The 20,059-nt window shown below is 36.0% G+C and overlaps 1 long non-coding RNA gene across 1 annotated transcript in view; it reads left to right on the top strand.

Annotated features, from left to right (window-relative positions):
• LOC309490643 overlaps window positions 1-15,464 on the top strand; it is a 107,664-nt gene extending 92,200 nt beyond the window's left edge. Inside the window, exon 2 of the long non-coding RNA XR_014202803.1 lies at window positions 14,841-15,464. This is a non-coding gene — a long non-coding RNA (uncharacterized lncRNA). The remainder of the gene's footprint in view (window positions 1-14,840) is intronic.
• Window positions 15,465-20,059: the final 4,595 nt, after the last annotated feature.

The raw sequence follows: 20,059 nt of genomic DNA, 5'->3' as shown, positions 1-20,059 counted from the left end.
CAATGTCGTACAAAAAACATTCTATCCTTTAAAATAATGATCGTGTCAATTAAACTAAAGTTGAAAAAACATACTGTTCTAATGATCATTTAACTAAGGTTGAAAAACTGTTTATCTCAAAAGTTTATCTCACACAAACGTTGAAAAACCATTTGGTTCTTTAAAAGAATATAAATGAAATGCTTATAAAATATATCTTACTAAAACCTCACACCAAAAGTTTGAATAAAATGAGAGTCACAAAAATTGCAATCAGTTAAATGTTTATATAGTTAAACAAGTATATGAATGGGTTCAAAATTGTTTTACACAACTTGTTTACTGAATTCATATAGTCATTCCTGAATGACCTCACACTGTCTCAAAACATAGGGAGTCATAGCGTCTCTCTCTCTCTCTCTCTCTCTCTGTGTGTGTGTGTGTGTGTGTGTGTGTGTGTGTGTGTGTGTGTGTGTGTGTGTGTGTGTGTGTGTGTGTGTGTGTGTGTGTGTGTGTGTGTGTGTGTGTGTGTCAGAGAGTCACACAAATTCAGTGATCAGGATATCAGGTGCTGAGTTTATTTATAAGAAGTATAATAAAGTTTAAATGATATATTTTAAAAACAAAAGACTGTTTAAATAAAATCTTTAAAGTTTGAATACATACACATCTTCTATTTATCTTTTAGAAGATTACTGTAATGATTTTGTTTAACGGTTATTAAACAATGTCTGTTCAAAAACTGTACTTAGTCGTCTTAAATCTCATTTCAATTCAATCATTCAATGAATCATTTCAAGATTCAATCAGCATTTTTTGTCCATGCGGAGTTTCAATTTTTGTGGCTTTCCACAGCCATAATTGATTTGTGTACCTTAACTGCATATTCTATCATCCCTTACACCTAAACACGCTGATCTTTCTGAATTTATTTCTAAGCATAATCGTAAAAGTTTAAATATGATCTTTTAAAAATGAAAGATTGTTTTAGTTTGAAGTTTAAATTTCTTAACTTTCTTGCTTGAAAAAATCTTTAAAGTTTGAATACATTCATATCTTCTATTTATCTTTTAGAAGATTACTGTAATGATTTTGTTTAAATTGAACCTAAGGTATAATTGTTATTAAACAATGTCTGTTCAAAAACTTTAGATGGTTGAAAAACTGTACTTAGTCGTCTTAAATCTCATTTATATGTAAAGATTCAATCAGCATTTTTTGTCCATGCGGAGTTTCAATTTTTGTGGCTTTCCACAGCCATAATTGATTTGTGTACCTTAACTGCATATTCTATCATCCCTTACACCTAAACACGCTGATCTTTCTGAATTTATTTCTAAGCATAATCGTAAAAGTTTAAATATGATCTTTTAAAAATGAAAGATTGTTTTAGTTTGAAGTTTAAATTTCTTAACTTTCTTGCTTGAAAAAATCTTTAAAGTTTGAATACATACACATCTTCTATTTATCTTTTAGAAGATTACTGTAATGATTTTGTTTAACGGTTATTAAACAATGTCTGTTCAAAAACTGTACTTAGTCGTCTTAAATCTCATTTCAATTCAATCATTCAATGAATCATTTCAAGATTCAATCATAATTTTTTGTCCATGCGGAGTTTCAATTTTTGTGGCTTTCCACAGCCATAATTGATTTGTGTACCGTAACTGCATATTCTATCCCTTACACCTAAACACGACCATCACAGAAAACTACATTTTCAAAAATGTAAAAAAAAGTTTTAGCTAAATAAATATATAAATAATTTAATATCATTTCAAAGCTGTATTGCACGCGCGCGCACACACGGTTCTAAAAAAAAGAACTAATCTCTATGTGGATCATGTCACAGCGTATGTAATGTTAGTCTGCTAACGCCTTTCCAGAGCCAAAGTTTTGTTCATACTAAATTTATTTCAAAGCATAATGATTTACACAACCAAGCAATGAAAAAAGCTTGTCATTTAGACCGTAACTTTGACTTACCTGTCGAGAAGAAAGCAGGCAACTTCAGCATCCCTTTCAAAGTAAATGGTAAATGGACTGCATTTATATAGCACTTTCACAGACCTATGGCCACCAAAGTGCTTTACATAGCCTCACATTCACCCATTCACACACCGACGGCGGTGTCAGCCATGCAAGGCGCCATCCAGCAAAGTCTTTCTCCTTCATTAGCTCTTTCCACCTGTGAAAAGCTATCCCGATATTTACCCTCGTTTTGAATTCGCCGGTCACGTTTCCTTTTAAATAAATGTTTTGCTTTTTGGCGACGAGGATTCCTTCTCCTGTGGCTCTGCATAACTATGATCCTGCATTATATTGTACCGTGCAGTGCAGCCTTTCAAATGTGCCGGGGCAGTATCAACGCCTCCCATAATGTCTAACGGTTAGGATTCCTGGTTTTCACCCAGGCTGCCCGGGTTCGACTCCCGTTATGGGAAGGCAATTTTTTTATATTGCCAACAAAATTCAAGTTATTCAAGTTCATCAATAATCATTTTTAGTTATTCATAGTCTTAGAGGCCTACACGAACTGCAGAAACAAGCAGAAGATATGTAAAAACTCATAAATGCTGTTTCAGTACTGAATCATTTTCACAAATACAATTATACTAAATTCAGAAAATTTCACTATGGAATATTTTACTTTATCTATCATAATTTCAATTTAGTATGTCATCATTTAAACTTTTCATCTCATAATTATGACGCATAGTCATCATTTTAATTTCAACTTTTTAAGTCATAATTTCGACTTTTTGTCATAATTATTACTTAATTCAGAATTACAATCTTTGTCAATTACGCCTTTTTAATGTAATACTTAAAACGTTTTTAAGTCATCATTTGGTAGCAGTTGCTGTTGACTATAGTAGTGTTGCACCTGCATGCCCACTAACTCGCTTGTGAGAGTCAGAGTGTGTAAAGTAAACTCTCATTAGTGTTAGTAGAGTATTAGTGGACTGGTAGGGTTAGGGTTAGAATAAGTTGAGATATAGTTGAGTTACTTATAGTCAGTAGAATATCTGTTGGGGAGCATCACAATAAAGAGTTAGCAGATATTAAGCACAGTCTATTTTTTCAGATGTTTAAATGACAAAATACCATTTTTTCAACCGAGTGAATCTAGGCCTTCAGAAGTCATAACTTCAGGGGTCAACGGTTTAGGTCAGTTGGCGAAAACACTGCGTGTGTAAAAATCAAATACTGTATTACACTTTTCAAAGGATAATCTAGCTTTAAAGTTAGAATAAAAAGTAAATAAAAACCAGACATATCTTCATACCTGTTGTGTTCTGACACAAGGCCATTAACTTGTTCTTTTTTGTTTTATAAATGTATTTCTACAAATATCAATCTGATGGACTGAATACACGATTAAACAAGATAATCATGCTACCAAATACGTCTGACACAACATTTTTAAGAAAAAACAGTGTTTTAAAATACAACTAAACCATGATAACAGATGATTTTTGACAGTCCTACAGTTTTTGACAGTCCTACATAAATGCATGTTGATTACTGAGTTTCAGGCATAGTGCAATGTTCGAGAAATCTAATATTGGCGTAATCTTTGCGAGGTCTCACTCACAACGCACAACTTTGTGTTGGGCATACCTTTACTAAAATAAAATATTATGGAAGTCATTTTCAAACTGTAATTATACCATATTTTATTTATTAATATTATGGCTTCATGTTGATTTTAAGTTTTTTATTTGTTTGTTATTAACTAATACCTTCATCTTTTAACTAACATCCAGCACAAAATTAAAGAGATGTATGAGCTAAGGATGTTCTCTGACCCCAAATAAACTGCAATGTTCACAATCTACAATATACAGTTAGATATTCTCCTACATAGTATGTGTGTAAATAGTTGTGCTTAAATCTTTGGGTGTATTTTTACACACCATAGTGATGCAAAGTTCCACACCCTATGGACTAACTTTAAAACATCATCTTATTTTTTATCTTTAAGATTCAAAAGACCAAATCCCTAAGAAAAGAGGATTGAAAAGCTCCGTTTATAATAAAAAGTATCCAAATGATGGTTTTGTTACTCCGCTAGATTTAGTCATCTTGTTCAGACGACACTGTTTCACATTTTGTATGTTGGACTGTGTGTGTGTGTGTTTTAGGTGAAGACGTTTCTTTGAGAGCCGTCAACATTCAGTGTTTATATAAATAAATGACCATTAAGAATTTAAGTGAAATTTTAAGAAGAAACTTTCCCTCTATCTACGAATCACACAAAGCGCATGCTGTTTTACACTTAAACTATTACAACAGAATCACATCTGACTATGGCACTGAGAGAGGCATATTCATCAAAGCTTGAGGCTGTTAAACAAAGTTCCACACTTTGGTAAAATTGCACAAAAGTAAATTCTAGAGGTCAACTAGGTTAAAAGTAAATGAGCCATTTAAAACAAATACAGAAAAGCCACTATAGTGATCAGTTTTAGCTTTTGAATGTCTGTAATTGATCTTGTTTTTGTACAGTTTGCAAAAAGTATATAGTCTCCGAGCGTGGTCAAACATGTTCATATAGGAATGTATGAAAAACATGAACAAATATTGCATAAAGAGAATTAAATAACGGTCCTTCTAGTATGAGAGTGTTTAAGACTAAACAAATCATGTTTATTTTAGAACATCTTTCTGCTATGTCTACGAAACATCGACGTGAAAGATGAGTATTGCTGTTTTTTCTGTTACCTACTATTACGCTTCAAACTTGTCTAACTATTACACTTATTTTGTTATTATTACACAGTTATTTTGTGTATGTCGCTAAACAACAGTTAAGCTAATGAATCACAGTTGATAAGTGAAAGGAGGGTTGATTCATTTTATTACGTCCCCACCAATACTTTGAGTTTTAGGCATCTGTCTTTTAGGCCCGATCCAGAAAACAGACGTTGTGTTTATGTCTTAATAATTGTTCTTCTTTTTATGATCTTCTTTTTATTCGGCATAATGCTGAATGTTTTAACATATCATAAATTTCAATGGTTAGAAAAATCATCTAACTATTATATCTAACAATCAACAGTTATATGTGAAACAAGCTGAGGCGCATTAGAGTCGGATTCTTGTTTATATTGAACATTGTTATTGAAGCGCATGTTTAACAGCGCTATTATTCTTGGCCTCATCAAAGTTTTCACCGGAGCATACCGACTCTGAAACAAGACTTTGTTTAAAAGATTTTGTTTGCATTTCTTCTGAAACAACCTGTTTTGAAATTGTTTAACAATTTTTAACATCAGCGTAACACTTATCGCATTGCTGGGTGTGATTGTAATGTTTTGTATGGCGTTTTCTTTACACTTTCCCCCGGATATCTGTTTCCTACAGTTAGCTAATGTTAGTGAACTCTAGGTCTTCTCTTTGTATATATACGACAGTATTCACATGAATTGGTTTGATTTGATAAAATGATGGTTTAAACCATCATCTTCACGTGAGACATTTACATTATATTATTATTATACCGTCCTAATTTTTAAATAGCGCTAAAATTTATATTTTATATTTTAACCCTTTATGCGGATATAGAATACCACACAAGGTTCTCTGTTCTCTGGTTCTATGTTTTTAAAAATACAACAAAACACATGTAGGTGTACTATGATTTATCAGAAAATTACCTTTGTTTGAAGAAAAACTTAAATCAGCTGGTGCTTGATAACTATTGAAGTTATTAAACACAGTAATGATGTGTTTAATGCGATATTGATTTTAACTCAATACATTTGAATGCGCTAAAGGTCTATGAACTTTAATATCTTCATAGTCGGTAAAATTAACTTAAAGCCAACTGAATACAGTGTTTAATCAGATTTTGTAACTGGAATGAGTGAAAATAATAATAAACTTCTCTCTGGTGGCATATGCATAACTTCTCCATGATGCTACTTCTGTTGCATCGTGACTATAATTTACATAGGCTTCCCTGATGACGACACCCTATTCAACCCCTCCAGTGGGGCGAGGGGGCGGACCCCAATCGCTGTCCTGATAAATATTTCAGGACATTGCACACTCTAGCTCTACTTCTAGCTCTACTAGCCTCGGACTGCTGTGCTACTACATCATCTCATTGATCAAAGGTTGAAGGAAAAAGTTGAAAGTCCTGTTTGCCTGAACCTGACGCAAACTACGCTTCTGACCCAAAAACACAAACTTCCGAGCATTAACGCACAAACCCTGGACGACTGTGCCGCAAGGACTCGCTCAGGAGATTCCAGGAACATTCCAGGAACGAAGAGCATCTTTCATCATCGAATAGTGGACTATTCGAAAAGTTGAAAAAATGGCGACGCAAAAACGGATGGAGAACAAGTATCATCCGGCGTGTGAGTGCGCCACGGGCAAAGAGTGTCCTTTAAGAGCTACGCTAGACTCTATGTTTAAAGATCATTTTAGAGGTCAGATGGTTGGCTTGATGCACAGGATCATCGATGCTGCGTGTGGTATGAAAAACGATTGTGCGCAGGATACCAAACGTGTGACACATCTCAAAAATGAAATGGATGTCGTAAGAGGCTTGACAAAGCCATGGCCTGATGTAACACCCATGTTTTTTAACGGCAAAGAGCCGAACGGCGTAATCCTCAAACAAGTTCTGGATGTGCTGCGTGAATGTTGTGACGAATTCGAAATCACAGAGATACTCGCTATATGGACTTTTGTAACAGATCTCTGCATGTCACTGGTGTCAAAAAATGCAAAAACTGACGTTGGTGAAATAGTTGAAAGTCTGGTCAACTATACCCTAGAGCAAAACATGATAGCCTGCAGAGATTTTCTATTCTGGTTAGACCATCTGTAAACGTCGTTTTACTTTATGTACTGCCGATCTATCATTTTCTTCACCACTTCAATGTATACTCGAAAGTATAATGTTGAAATAAAAAAAAATCTGGTTAAAAAATGTCTGAGCTCATAATAATAGTATTATAATAGTATACATGATAATATTTAGAATAATAATATTTAGAATAATTAAAAATACTACATGATTTAAAAGATTAAATATTTAAATATTTGATTTCTGCATTTAAATGACTGTATTCCCGAGGTGGCAACCATTTCCAAGATGTGAATACCTGAAATTGTGTGGTGATTTTTCAATTTTTGAAATTGTGGTGTGTTTGATTTTGTTTTTAGCATCGGTTCCTGCATCATAGAGGGTATTTAATAAGTTTAATAAGATTATGTGTTCTGTCATGGACGACTAGACACTAGTCATGGGATGTCCAGCAGAGAGAAGGGCTTGAGTAGACACACCCTGTGGTCACATTTTTACCCGCCACCGCAAACCTCCTGTCGTCCTCTCACTCTGCCTTTTCCCCCCGCTTCGCAACGTAGCCATCTTACAGCTTTCCAACCCTGCGACAGCAGTAACATCAACCGCCACAGCATCTTTTTCAAGCCAAATGGAGGAGCAGGTGGGTTACTTAAACACGGCATTCAGCAACCTGGCCCTCTCCAGCCCCATTTCCTCCCGTGGAGTTGAGGATATGTCTCACCAGCGACCTCCGACTTGTCACAATCCTGGCATGCGTCGGGAACTGGAACGCCTTGACACCTTTCAGAATTGGACTCTTGCTACATTAGCTCCAGCTGAGCTTGCCAAAAGTGGTTTCTACTACGTTGGCCAGGGCGACAGAGTGGCTTGCTTCAGTTGTGGAGGCCAGCTTAGCAACTGGGAACCGGGAGATCGGGCAGCATCAGAGCACCAGAGGCATTACCCCAACTGCCGCTTTGTTCAAGGTGACCGTGCAGATAATGTACCTTTATCTGGTGGCGGCCTTTCCAATGGATCGGCAATGCAACAGTGTGAAGAAAGGTTGCTCACATTTGTCAACTGGCCCTCAAGAATAACTGTTCGACCAGACCAATTGGCTAAGGCTGGTTTTTACTATGTTGGTCGTAATGATGACGTGAAGTGCTTTTGTTGTGATGGTGGACTCAGATGTTGGGAGTCTGGTGATGATCCATGGAGAGAACATGCTAAGTGGTTTCCAAGATGTGAATACCTGTTGCAAGAAAAGGGCCAAGAGTTTGTTCATCAGATTCAAGCAAGATTTCCAAGACTATTTGAACAGCTATTGACTAATGGAGACAGCAACTCAAGAGAATTTGTTGATCCAGCTGTTGTACACCTGGGTCCTGGAGAAGATGCAGTGATGATGAACAATCCTGTGGTGAAGCAAACCGTTCAAAGCAAAATTCTCGCAAGTGGAGAAAATTACAAAACCGTTCAAGAATTGGTGTCTGATTTACTTCGTGCGGAAGATGAGAAGAGAGAGGAGGAGCGAGAAAGTAAGTTTCTTACTTTTCTTAAGAAACATCATCTTGCCGTGTCACAGCGGCTAAAAAGTGTGCAGTGCTTAATGGACCATCTTCTAGAGGAGAACGTCATCTCACAGAAAGAGTATGACATTATTCGTAACTACACTACAGTCAAGCAGCAGACAGGGCAGCTCATTGAGTTAGTCCTGTCGAAAGGAAATGCAGCAGCAGAGGTCTTCCGCAACTGGATCAAGAAGAATGATGTCTGCCTGCTGAGAGAACTGATGGCCCAGACAAATGAAGCTGCATCACCGAGTCAAGATCTTTCAGACTTGCCTATGGAGGAACAGTTAAGAAGACTTCAAGAGGAGCGCACATGCAAAGTTTGCATGGATAAGGAAGTGAACATTGTCTTCATCCCCTGTGGTCACCTAGTTGTGTGCAAAGAATGTGCGCCTTCTCTACGCAAGTGCCCCATATGTAGAGGCTTGGTCAAAGGCGCAGTCCGTACTTTCCTATCATAAAGTTTTCCTATCATTTGGATTTGCAAATTTACATTTAACTTGATGATACAACTTAGTCTAAATAAGAGCAACGTAGAGTCCTCGGATTTCTTAAAAATAACGCAACAACAAAACATTGTGACAAACTTTGACAACATGTTGTATGGACAAAATACTGTTTGAAATATTTTTTTATAAATAAGATCTAAGACGCCTAAGTACAGTTTTTCAACCATCTAAAGTTTTTGAACAGACGCTGTTTAGTAAAAATAATACATAAGTCTTCTAAGAAGATGAATAGAAGATATGATTTTAATAAATCTTTAAAGATTTTTTCGAGAAAGAAAGTTAAGAACTTTAAACTTCAAACTAAAACAATCTTTCATTTTTAAAATATCTAATTTAAACTTTTAAGGTTATGCTTTTAAATGAATTTAGTGTAAAACTCTGGATGTAGTATGCTCTGGAACGCAGACTAGATTTACTGTGACATTATCTCCCCGAGTTTTTCAGTTTTTAAACCATCGAAAGTTTTTGAACAGACATTGTCTCACATTATAACAATTATACTTTAGGGTCACCGTTAAACAAAATCATTACAGAAATCTTCTAAAAGGTAAATAGAAGATATGAATGTATTCAAACTTTAAAGATTTTTTTAAGAAAGAAAGTTAAGAACTTTAAACTAAAACAGTCTTTTACTTTTAAAAGATCATATTTAAACTTTTACGATTATGCTTTGAAATAAATTTAGTATGAACAAAACTTTGGCTCTGGAAAGGCGTTAGCAGACTAACATTACATACGCTGTGACATGATCCACATAGAGATTAGTTCTTTTTTTTAGAACCGTGTGTGCGCGCGCGTGCAATACAGCTTTGAAATGATATTAAATTATTTATATATTTATTTAGCTAAAACTTTTTTTTACATTTTTGAAAATGTAGTTTTCTGTGATGGTCGTGTTTAGGTGTAAGGGATAGAATATGCAGTTACGGTACACAAATCAATTATGGCTGTGGAAAGCCACAAAAATTGAAACTCCGCATGGACAAAAAATTATGATTGAATCTTGAAATGATTCATTGAATGATTGAATTGAAATGAGATTTAAGACGACTAAGTACAGTTTTTGAACAGACATTGTTTAATAACCGTTAAACAAAATCATTACAGTAATCTTCTAAAAGATAAATAGAAGATGTGTATGTATTCAAACTTTAAAGATTTTTTCAAGCAAGAAAGTTAAGAAATTTAAACTTCAAACTAAAACAATCTTTCATTTTTAAAAGATCATATTTAAACTTTTACGATTATGCTTAGAAATAAATTCAGAAAGATCAGCGTGTTTAGGTGTAAGGGATGATAGAATATGCAGTTAAGGTACACAAATCAATTATGGCTGTGGAAAGCCACAAAAATTGAAACTCCGCATGGACAAAAAATGCTGATTGAATCTTTACATATAAATGAGATTTAAGACGACTAAGTACAGTTTTTCAACCATCTAAAGTTTTTGAACAGACATTGTTTAATAACAATTATACCTTAGGTTCAATTTAAACAAAATCATTACAGTAATCTTCTAAAAGATAAATAGAAGATATGAATGTATTCAAACTTTAAAGATTTTTTCAAGCAAGAAAGTTAAGAAATTTAAACTTCAAACTAAAACAATCTTTCATTTTTAAAAGATCATATTTAAACTTTTACGATTATGCTTAGAAATAAATTCAGAAAGATCAGCGTGTTTAGGTGTAAGGGATGATAGAATATGCAGTTAAGGTACACAAATCAATTATGGCTGTGGAAAGCCACAAAAATTGAAACTCCGCATGGACAAAAAATGCTGATTGAATCTTGAAATGATTCATTGAATGATTGAATTGAAATGAGATTTAAGACGACTAAGTACAGTTTTTGAACAGACATTGTTTAATAACCGTTAAACAAAATCATTACAGTAATCTTCTAAAAGATAAATAGAAGATGTGTATGTATTCAAACTTTAAAGATTTTATTTAAACAGTCTTTTGTTTTTAAAATATATCATTTAAACTTTATTATACTTCTTATAAATAAACTCAGCACCTGATATCCTGATCACTGAATTTGTGTGACTCTCTGACACACACACACACACACACACACACACACACACACACACACACACACACACACACACACACACACACACACACACACACACACACACACACACACACACAGAGAGAGAGAGAGAGAGAGAGAGACGCTATGACTCCCTATGTTTTGAGACAGTGTGAGGTCATTCAGGAATGACTATATGAATTCAGTAAACAAGTTGTGTAAAACAATTTTGAACCCATTCATATACTTGTTTAACTATATAAACATTTAACTGATTGCAATTTTTGTGACTCTCATTTTATTCAAACTTTTGGTGTGAGGTTTTAGTAAGATATATTTTATAAGCATTTCATTTATATTCTTTTAAAGAACCAAATGGTTTTTCAACGTTTGTGTGAGATAAACTTTTGAGATAAACAGTTTTTCAACCTTAGTTAAATGATCATTAGAACAGTATGTTTTTTCAACTTTAGTTTAATTGACACGATCATTATTTTAAAGGATAGAATGTTTTTTGTACGACATTGTTTAATCACAGTGTCTGAACAGCACGTTTCAGATGTCAGAGCTCAAAAGGGTGGCAGGGGGGATCCCGTGACACACACACACACACACACACACACACACACAGAGAGAGAGAGAGACGCGCGCGCGGCCCACAGACGGTGCTTTTAGAGACTTATTGCAATTTTTTTATTTTTATTTTTTATTTTTTTTGACTCCATTTTATTTAAACTTTTTGAGTGAGGTTTTAGTAAGATCTTTATTTTATATTCTTTTAAAAGAACTGAATGGTTTTTCAACATTTGTGTGTGAGATAAACTTCCACAGTTTTCCCCTTATCAGTTTCACAGTACAGCCCGGATACGCTCAGGAATATGTAGGGAGGATCGTGTGTGTGTGATACCAACTTCAAAAACACACACTAACTGTCATGTTCAAAAGGCTTCAAACAATTAAAACTAGCTGTCATATAGCCATGACGTATTATTTAATCACAGTGTCTTCAAACGATCAAAAGGCTTCAAAAACACTAACTGTCATGTTCAAAAGGCATCAAACTAGCTGTCAGATACCATCACATATTGTTATAACACTTTCTGTCAATATCAAAAGACTTCAAAAGACATCAAAAGTCAAAACTAGCTGTCAAAACATGATCAAAAGCTGTCAAACTGTCAATCAAAAGTCAAAACTAGCTGTCAAAACATGATCAAAAGTCATACTAACTGTCAACCTGTCAATCAAAAGTCAAAACTAGCTGTCAAACTGTCAATCAAAAGTCAAAAGGGGCGGGACACCTGTCACCGGAAGGGGCGGGACACCGGAAGGGGCGGGACACCGGAAGGGGCGGGACATGTCACCGGAAGGGGCGGGACCTGTCACCGGAAGGGGCGTGGCACCTGTCAATCAATCATTTTTTGACAGGTGGTCCGTCATATCAACTACTTGTGTAGTTTGTGATCCTCCATCAGCAGCTGCAGTTTCTCTCAGCTGTATCAGTGCAGTCACTGTGACGTCTGACTGACAGAGGTTTTTGTACGACTCTTTATCACTGTGTGAACACATATTTACTGTTTATTTCATGTAAACTCTGACAGTAATAATCTCCTGTATCTTCAGTCTGGACTCCACTGATGGTCAGAGTAAAATCAGTTCTGGATCCACTGCCACTGAATCTAGATGGAGTTCCTGTATAAGGTCTTGTCGCTGCATATATGAGGAGTTTAGGAGCTTCTCCAGGTTTCTGTGAGTACCAGGCCATACAAGTATATGAACCTGGACAGCCATTATACACTATTGTGTTTGTTTTGCAGTTTATAGAGACTGATTCACCAGTTTGAACCGTTTTTACAGAAGGAGTCTGAGTCACAGTCGCCTGTCCACTGAAACCTGATAGAAATAGTGAGAGTTAGAAAAGCAGCATTCACTGTTGATGATATTATAATATTTCAATATAACATTTTCTTGAAACATTTACCTTCAATGCACAGACAGAGAGTCCAGATGAAGATGTTGATTGTGTTCATTGCTGTAGTTTAGTCTTGTGTGATGATGAAGATTGTGTTCTGCTCTCAGTCATGAAGTGTTAAACTCACAGCACTATAAACACTCTCAGAGCACTGAAGCATGTGCTGACAATGCAAAGAAGTGGGCAGGATTTACAACAGCTTGTGCTGATAACAAACTCATAAACTCTACATAGAAGATTTTACTTTCAGAATAATGTTATTGAACCATTTAGGGATTAATTGCACATATTTATTAATTGTGAAATATTTTAGTTTATGTTTGTCAGGCTGATAAGACACTAGGTTTTGTCTGGAGAATCATGAATGTAGATCATTTTAAACATATGTCATACGCAGCAGTTTCTCTGAGTACAGTTCTGTGCTACACCTTTACAAGCATGTTAACAATGACAAATCAAGAACTAAATAAATCAGTTTTACTATATTTAGAGTAATAATAATAAAAAAGTCCATTATGGTCTTTGGAATCAATGTTGGCATGTTGCTCTCTGGGAAATATTATCATGATGTCTATTTTTCCCACATTTTCCACATGCATGAAGTTCATCAGGACTCATAATCAGGTCATTATATATTAAACAATGTGCATCTGAAATGTTCAGAATTATTGATTCATTTATTTGAAGCTGCAGGTTTTTCTGTGAATCATGATGATTGATCTGCATATGAAGAACAGAAGCATCATTATGAGAAACTCCACAACATCATCCATGATCAAAGAGGTCAAAGGTCACCTCAGAGGTCACAGCTCATCAAATATATTTCTTTAAACAGTGTTATATCAGAAAGCATTTAGTCAAATCTGAATGAGTGAGTGTTGAGAAGAGCTGAGGATCTTCTAATATCAGTGTGTTGAAGTGTTGTTTCTCTCTCTCTGCTGGAGTGTGTGTTCACTCGAGTGGAATAGAGGTTTTTGTACGAGCGTTTCATTAGATTGTATCACTGTGGTGGACTTTCGGTGGAGGAACTAAACTGGTGATCGGTAAGTCTGTCTATTTAATCACCTAATAAAAAATACAATTTAGATTTTAGAAAGTGTTTTACAGTGGAAACAAGAACAACATTTATTAATAATAATGATTATTAGATATTGTGGCAAACTTTACTTGAAGCCTTTATGTATAATGCATTATAAAGGTATCAAATGTATTCATAATGTAGATTTTAATGCCATATATATATTTTCATAAATTATTGTAACCAAGTTAAAAGTTAAAATGCTAAAAGTTAAAGGTATCAATAGCATATGTTATACTGTATGTTTTCATAAATAACTGAAACCAAAGTTAAAATGTTTTATAATATTTGCTAATGGTTGTTTGTCATGAGTTTTGGTGTATTATAATTTTTTGAAGGTGTAACAATGAATAGATAATATTATAATGTGTTATAACTGCGGTTATAATTAGTGTTCAGTAAGTCTGTCTGTTTAATTCTTATAATATTCCTAAACATACAATTTAAAACAATTTGAAACAAGAACAACATTTATTAATGATAATTATTATGATATATTGTGTTGAAACTTTACTTAAAGCCTTTGATGCATTATAAAGTGTTTCATAATGTACGTTACAATGCCTTATATCTTATCATAAATAATTGTAACCAAATCTAAAATGCATTATAATATTTGCTATTTCATTGTTTCATCTCAAAAGGGTTGTTCTTCATAAAGGTGGATCAATGTATAGATAATATGTGTTATAACTGCTGTTACACTTATTGATTAGATCATACATGCATTTTAATGTATATAGCAGTGCATAATTAATGCATTAAAAATACTTTTATAATGCAATATGTATGAAAGCTTTAAATAAAGTGTTACTGATATTGTTTTATAATGATTTAATCTAAAACTAGAACAGAATTATTCCTATGCTGTGAATGTGCAGTGCAGTGTGTGTTGTGTGTGTGTGTTGTGTGTGTGAATGTGTTGTGTTTGTCTCCTGCAGCTGGTCCCACAGTGAAGCCCTCAGTGTCTCTGCTGCCGCCCTCTTCTCTGCAGATCTCTGGAGACTCAGCCGCACTGCTCTGCCTGCTCAGCTCTTACTCTCCACAGGGGGCGCTGGTGAGCTGGACACTGGACGGGTCAGAGGTCACCGAGGGGGTTCTGACCAGCGCAGAGAGCCAGCAGGACGGCCGCTACAGCCGCAGTAGCGTCCTGACCCTCAGCAAAGCACGCTGGGAAGAGGGAGAGCTGTACGTCTGCAGAGTAACACATGATGGAGCTCCTCATGAGGTCTCGTTCCACAAGAGCTCTGAGTGCTGATGTTTCTCTCCTGAAGATGAGCCGTATCTGAGTGTCCTGTGTCAGGCAGGATTCACATGAGTCTAGTGCTGCAGCTGTAGTGATTTACAACTCAATACTGAAACTGAGTGTGTGTGTGTGTGTGTGTGTGTGTGTGTGTGTGTGTGTGTGTGTGTGTGTGTGTGTGTGTGTGTGTGTGTGTGTGTGTGTGTGTGTGATCTTTCAATCTGCTGTGTTTGCTGCAACATTCAATAAAGCTTCTCAACAAGTTCACTTTGTGTCTGACAACATCATTCAACTAACAGATGAAGATGCAGGTGCTTTTCAGAAGGTTGATGTAGCAGTAAATGTCAAATAAAGCTCTTGGGGTTTGAACATGGTCTCTGGAGACAGAGCTGCTCTATTCTGAGAGGATCACAATCACTCCACCCTGACAATGCAAATGGGGTTTTCAGTCTCACTCTCTGATTGGTTACATGATCTGGACTGGAACACTTTCACTTCTGCTGAAAAGATAATGATGAAAATACCCTTATGAAAAATAAGTTTATTCAACTGTGCTATTAATATACTTCTTTTAAACTGAAAATAAAGTATACTTTCAGTCTAATTGTTATGTACTTGTCAGAAATACACTTACAATTGTTCTTAAGTATACTTGACTTATACTGACAGAAAAGTCAAGAGTATTTGGACTATACATGTATTCAATCTTTTGATCGAGATATAAAGTATAATTAAGTATTCTAAGTACACTTGACTTGTAGTTGTGTTTAATCTTTTGATTAACCAACACATTTTTTTTCTCACATATTTTTACGCCTTATAATCTTACATTGTTTTAAAATATTGATTTATAATGATAATAGATTTGTTCCTAATTCTGAGTATCTGAACTCTTGAGTAGAATGGTAACACTGGTATTGTACACAGGAATATACTTTACAGTGCTTTTCTAAACTCTTCACACAACAACACACCTACATCACACAATTGGCCAAATAGTTCATTTTCTGGCCAAAACCACATTTTGTAAAATAAATACAAACTCTATATTTCAAAATGCTAAAAACCCTTTTCTACATATACTAACTCTATCAAAATACAGCAAACTCGAATCAAAATTGAATAATTCTGTCAAAACTCTAGCACTAGTTTTCTATCCAACATGAATATAGTCAAAAATAGCGCAATGACTGTCAAAACACTAACAGTTGATGGCTTTATGAAAACTGCATTACTTGTCATGTTTCAGTTCTACTGTACCTGCAAACAATATGAAATCCATAGTTTTTTACACCAAAGTGATTAATAGTTTGCTAGGAAGAAACCAATGTGCACATGGGCTGGCTTGTACCAACACTCAACATCATGGTTTCCAAGCTAATGCGAGCTAAGATGTCAGATGCAATCAGATGCGTAGATGCAATCCTCACGAGTGTGAACAAGCGCTTCGGGGACATGCTCAATGATCCTGAGCTGATTACAGCCGCAATCCTGCTTCCAAAGTTTAAAACTTATTGGACAACTGATGCTGCCATCCTCAAACTCGGTTTGCTGACATATGCATATAAAACTAAAAGAAGAGCAGTGACATACAAGTTACAAGTGATGCCACTTCACCAGAGGAAGAGGATTTCTTCAAGCCACTGAAGTCCTCCCAGTCACAACAAGGCCCAACACTGCTTGATGGCTATCTGACCTGTGCTGGTGACGACATGGGTGTCCTGAAAACCTTCCCACCTCTACTGAAGATGTCATTAAGGCTCAACACTGCCCTGCGTCTGCTGCCGGTGAGCGCCTGTTTAGCACTGCTGGCCTCATGTTCAGTCCAAAAACAGCTAGAATAAATTCCAAGAACTTTGAGAACCAACTTTTGTTGAAGTTGAATACAAATATTGCCCTCCTCTGAGACTGAGAGGTACATCAACTCAAAGTCAGCTCTGAATATCTGATTTTACTTTGGCTTTATTTGTTCGCCCTACTGTAAAGTCCTTTTAGAAAAAAATTGTTTATCTGAGACTGACTTGTTTGATCCGTGTTTTGTGCTGCCATGTTTAAGAAGATGTTGTGTTGATCTTGATTTAATGAAATATTGAGGTGTTCAATTTAATTTCTCTTTCAGTTTTGTTATGACTTTGTTATGACTTTTTCAGTTTTGTTATGACACATGACTATTAACTAGTGGTCGACCAATATATCGCCAAGGCCAATACGTTTTTCTGATTGGCCGATGTGTTGGAACCGGGACTTTATTTCGACGGCGCTCCAGACTTTTATTTCGACGGGCGGCGCTGAGAACACCAGTGCCTGAGAAGAGAACAGCACATTGTTGCCAACTTAGCAACTTTGTCGCTATTTTTAGCGACTTTTCAAAAAAGCAACTAGCAACAAATCTAGTGACTTTTTGGACAAACCTTAGCAACTTTCCAAATATCGCCAGTACTGCAAGCGTGAGGTCTTCCCCGCTGCAGCCACATCTCTCTGCGTCTGCTCTGCTCAGTGAGCGGCTGAGAGGACTGTGACTGCACGCCAGCTGACATAAGCCGCTTTCCGACCAAGTAGGAACTTAGTTCTAGGAACTGTCCACTTCTAAACAGTTCTAAGAACTACTCTCCCCCAAACTCAGTTTTGCTGTTTGCGTTCGCACTGGCCAAGTGGCCATAGGAACTGGTAGGAGGGGTAAGGGAGTGACGCAAGCACGGTGACTTTTATTTTGACGGCGCTGAGAGCACCAGGGCTAACAATGCTCGCATTCTCTGTGTTTATTAGTTAGCGATCTGTCTAACAGTACTGTAATATCTTATTAGATAGAACTGTTATAGAAAGTAGACAGTATATGAAAAAAAGCTTATGCCGTGTGTTTGATGCCAGTGTTGCTAGCTGGGCAGATAAACATAATCATGTTTGGCTTAGTCCCCTCAAAGTTGCGTTGGATTTTCTCTTCAGCATAAAGGTTTAGAGACCCATCTATCACTGTTTTCCATGTTTGTATAGTTAGTTTATGGAGTAAATATATAGGCTATAATCTGTGTGTTTACATTATAGATGTGTTAAAAATGGCGGGTGCTGGTGTTCCGCGTGCGTTCGGTCAATCAGCGTACACTAACGTCACGGGTAGTTCCTATAGTGCTGGTTTAGACCCTACTTTGAAGTAGGACCTAAATTAGTTCCTCCAAATGGAGTTCCTAGAACTAAAATCGTTCCTAGTCGGCGTGTTCGCACCACGGGATCATCCGGGTACTTTAGCCAATAGTTCTAGGAACTGTGAAAAGGTTCCTCCGGTCAGAAAGCGGCAATAGACATGAATGAGCTGCGCATGTGCACGCTGTGTTAGCAGGGACCAATCAGTGATCACATATCAGCTGCCTTCTCCTTTGTTTTTAATTCAAACCATTTAATTTGACCGTTTTTTTTTTTCACCCTCAAACTCATATACACATACAAAAACGCATATACACACAATATAAATTCAACTTTATTAAACAAATGAACATAATATAAATATAAAAGGCGGATATATACACAAGCAAATATAAATACAGATACACACAGCTAGAACATTACAAAATAGCAAACATTTCACACTCTAAGGTATATTTACAAAAGTATAAGAAAGAATGGGAGTTAATTCCTGAATTTAAGGGGTGGCTGAAGCCCTATGTGGGCAATGACACAAGGGCTTACTGTCTATACTGCAAAACAGAATTTTGTGCCAAGTTGTCCGATGTTAAAAAGCATGCCTCAACTCAAAAGCACAATAAAAAGTCCAAGGCCTTCAATCAACCCAAGCAAAAAACATTAACATTTGCTCCAAAAAATGCAGACTCTTGCAAACATGCAGAGGCAACCATGGCAATGGCGATTGCAGAGCATTGCTCCATTCTTTCTTGTGACCACATTGGTAAGGCATGCAAAGCTGCTTTTTCCCATTCTACTGCAGTACGGAAATGATAAATGGGGTGTTGGCCCCATATTTCATTGAAAGACTGGTGGCTGATATTGGTGACTCCAAACAGCCTCCTCCTTGATGAGAGAACCGATTTAAGTGTCTCAAAATACCTCGGAATCGTGATTCGGTATTTTAGTGAGGAGACAGCAGATGTGGTGGCCACCTACCTAGGCCTTGTTGAGCTGGAGGGAGGGGATGCTAGATCCATAGCCAGAGCAGTTCTAGCTTTTCTTGGGAAGTGTGGCCTCAAGGAGGAGAACATGCTTGGCATTGGCACAGATAATGCATCTGTAATGACAGGAGTGTACAATGGTGTACACAAAATTCTTAGGGAGGAGGAAGGCTTATGGTTTCTCTCATTGAATATCCAGTATTGCAGCACAGTTCCATCTCTTTTCCTTTTCTTATTACACTGTACAACATTTCTAGCCTCCCCAACTCAAAATGTTCTAGTGACTGGTCACATCTAAATTGGCCCAAGTGAAATTCTGTAAATTCAATTGTATCAATTGTTGCAATAGCCTGTTAACATTGGCTCAATGAGAAATAATATGTTGAACCAAACGAAAAAAAAAAAAAAAGTTTACCAAGGTATTACATCCTTATATATATTAACCACTCAAGCCATTCTGACAGTTTATTTAATAATACAATAGTTAATTTAATACATTTTATTAAATCTACAACAGTATTGTGAAAATACCTTAAAATGGTTGAAATTGAAATAGAAATTTTCTGCACAGTAGACCTAAACAATAAAAAAATCATGCATTTAAATTCAGGATTCTGATAAGATACACAAAGCTGATGAATTGGACCTCACATTAACAAAACACAATTATTTGAAAAACATCAAGAATCTGCAAAAACATTAAAAAAAATATCATAAAATGTAAGTAACTGGGGAGTGTGCTCA

The sequence above is a fragment of the Leuciscus leuciscus genome (assembly GCF_965113295.1).
Source record: "Leuciscus leuciscus genome assembly, chromosome: 25".
Taxonomy (NCBI): Eukaryota; Metazoa; Chordata; class Actinopteri; order Cypriniformes; family Leuciscidae; genus Leuciscus; species Leuciscus leuciscus.
Note: the sequence above shows the minus strand (reverse complement) of the source record. Positions and strands in the feature narration are given on the sequence as shown.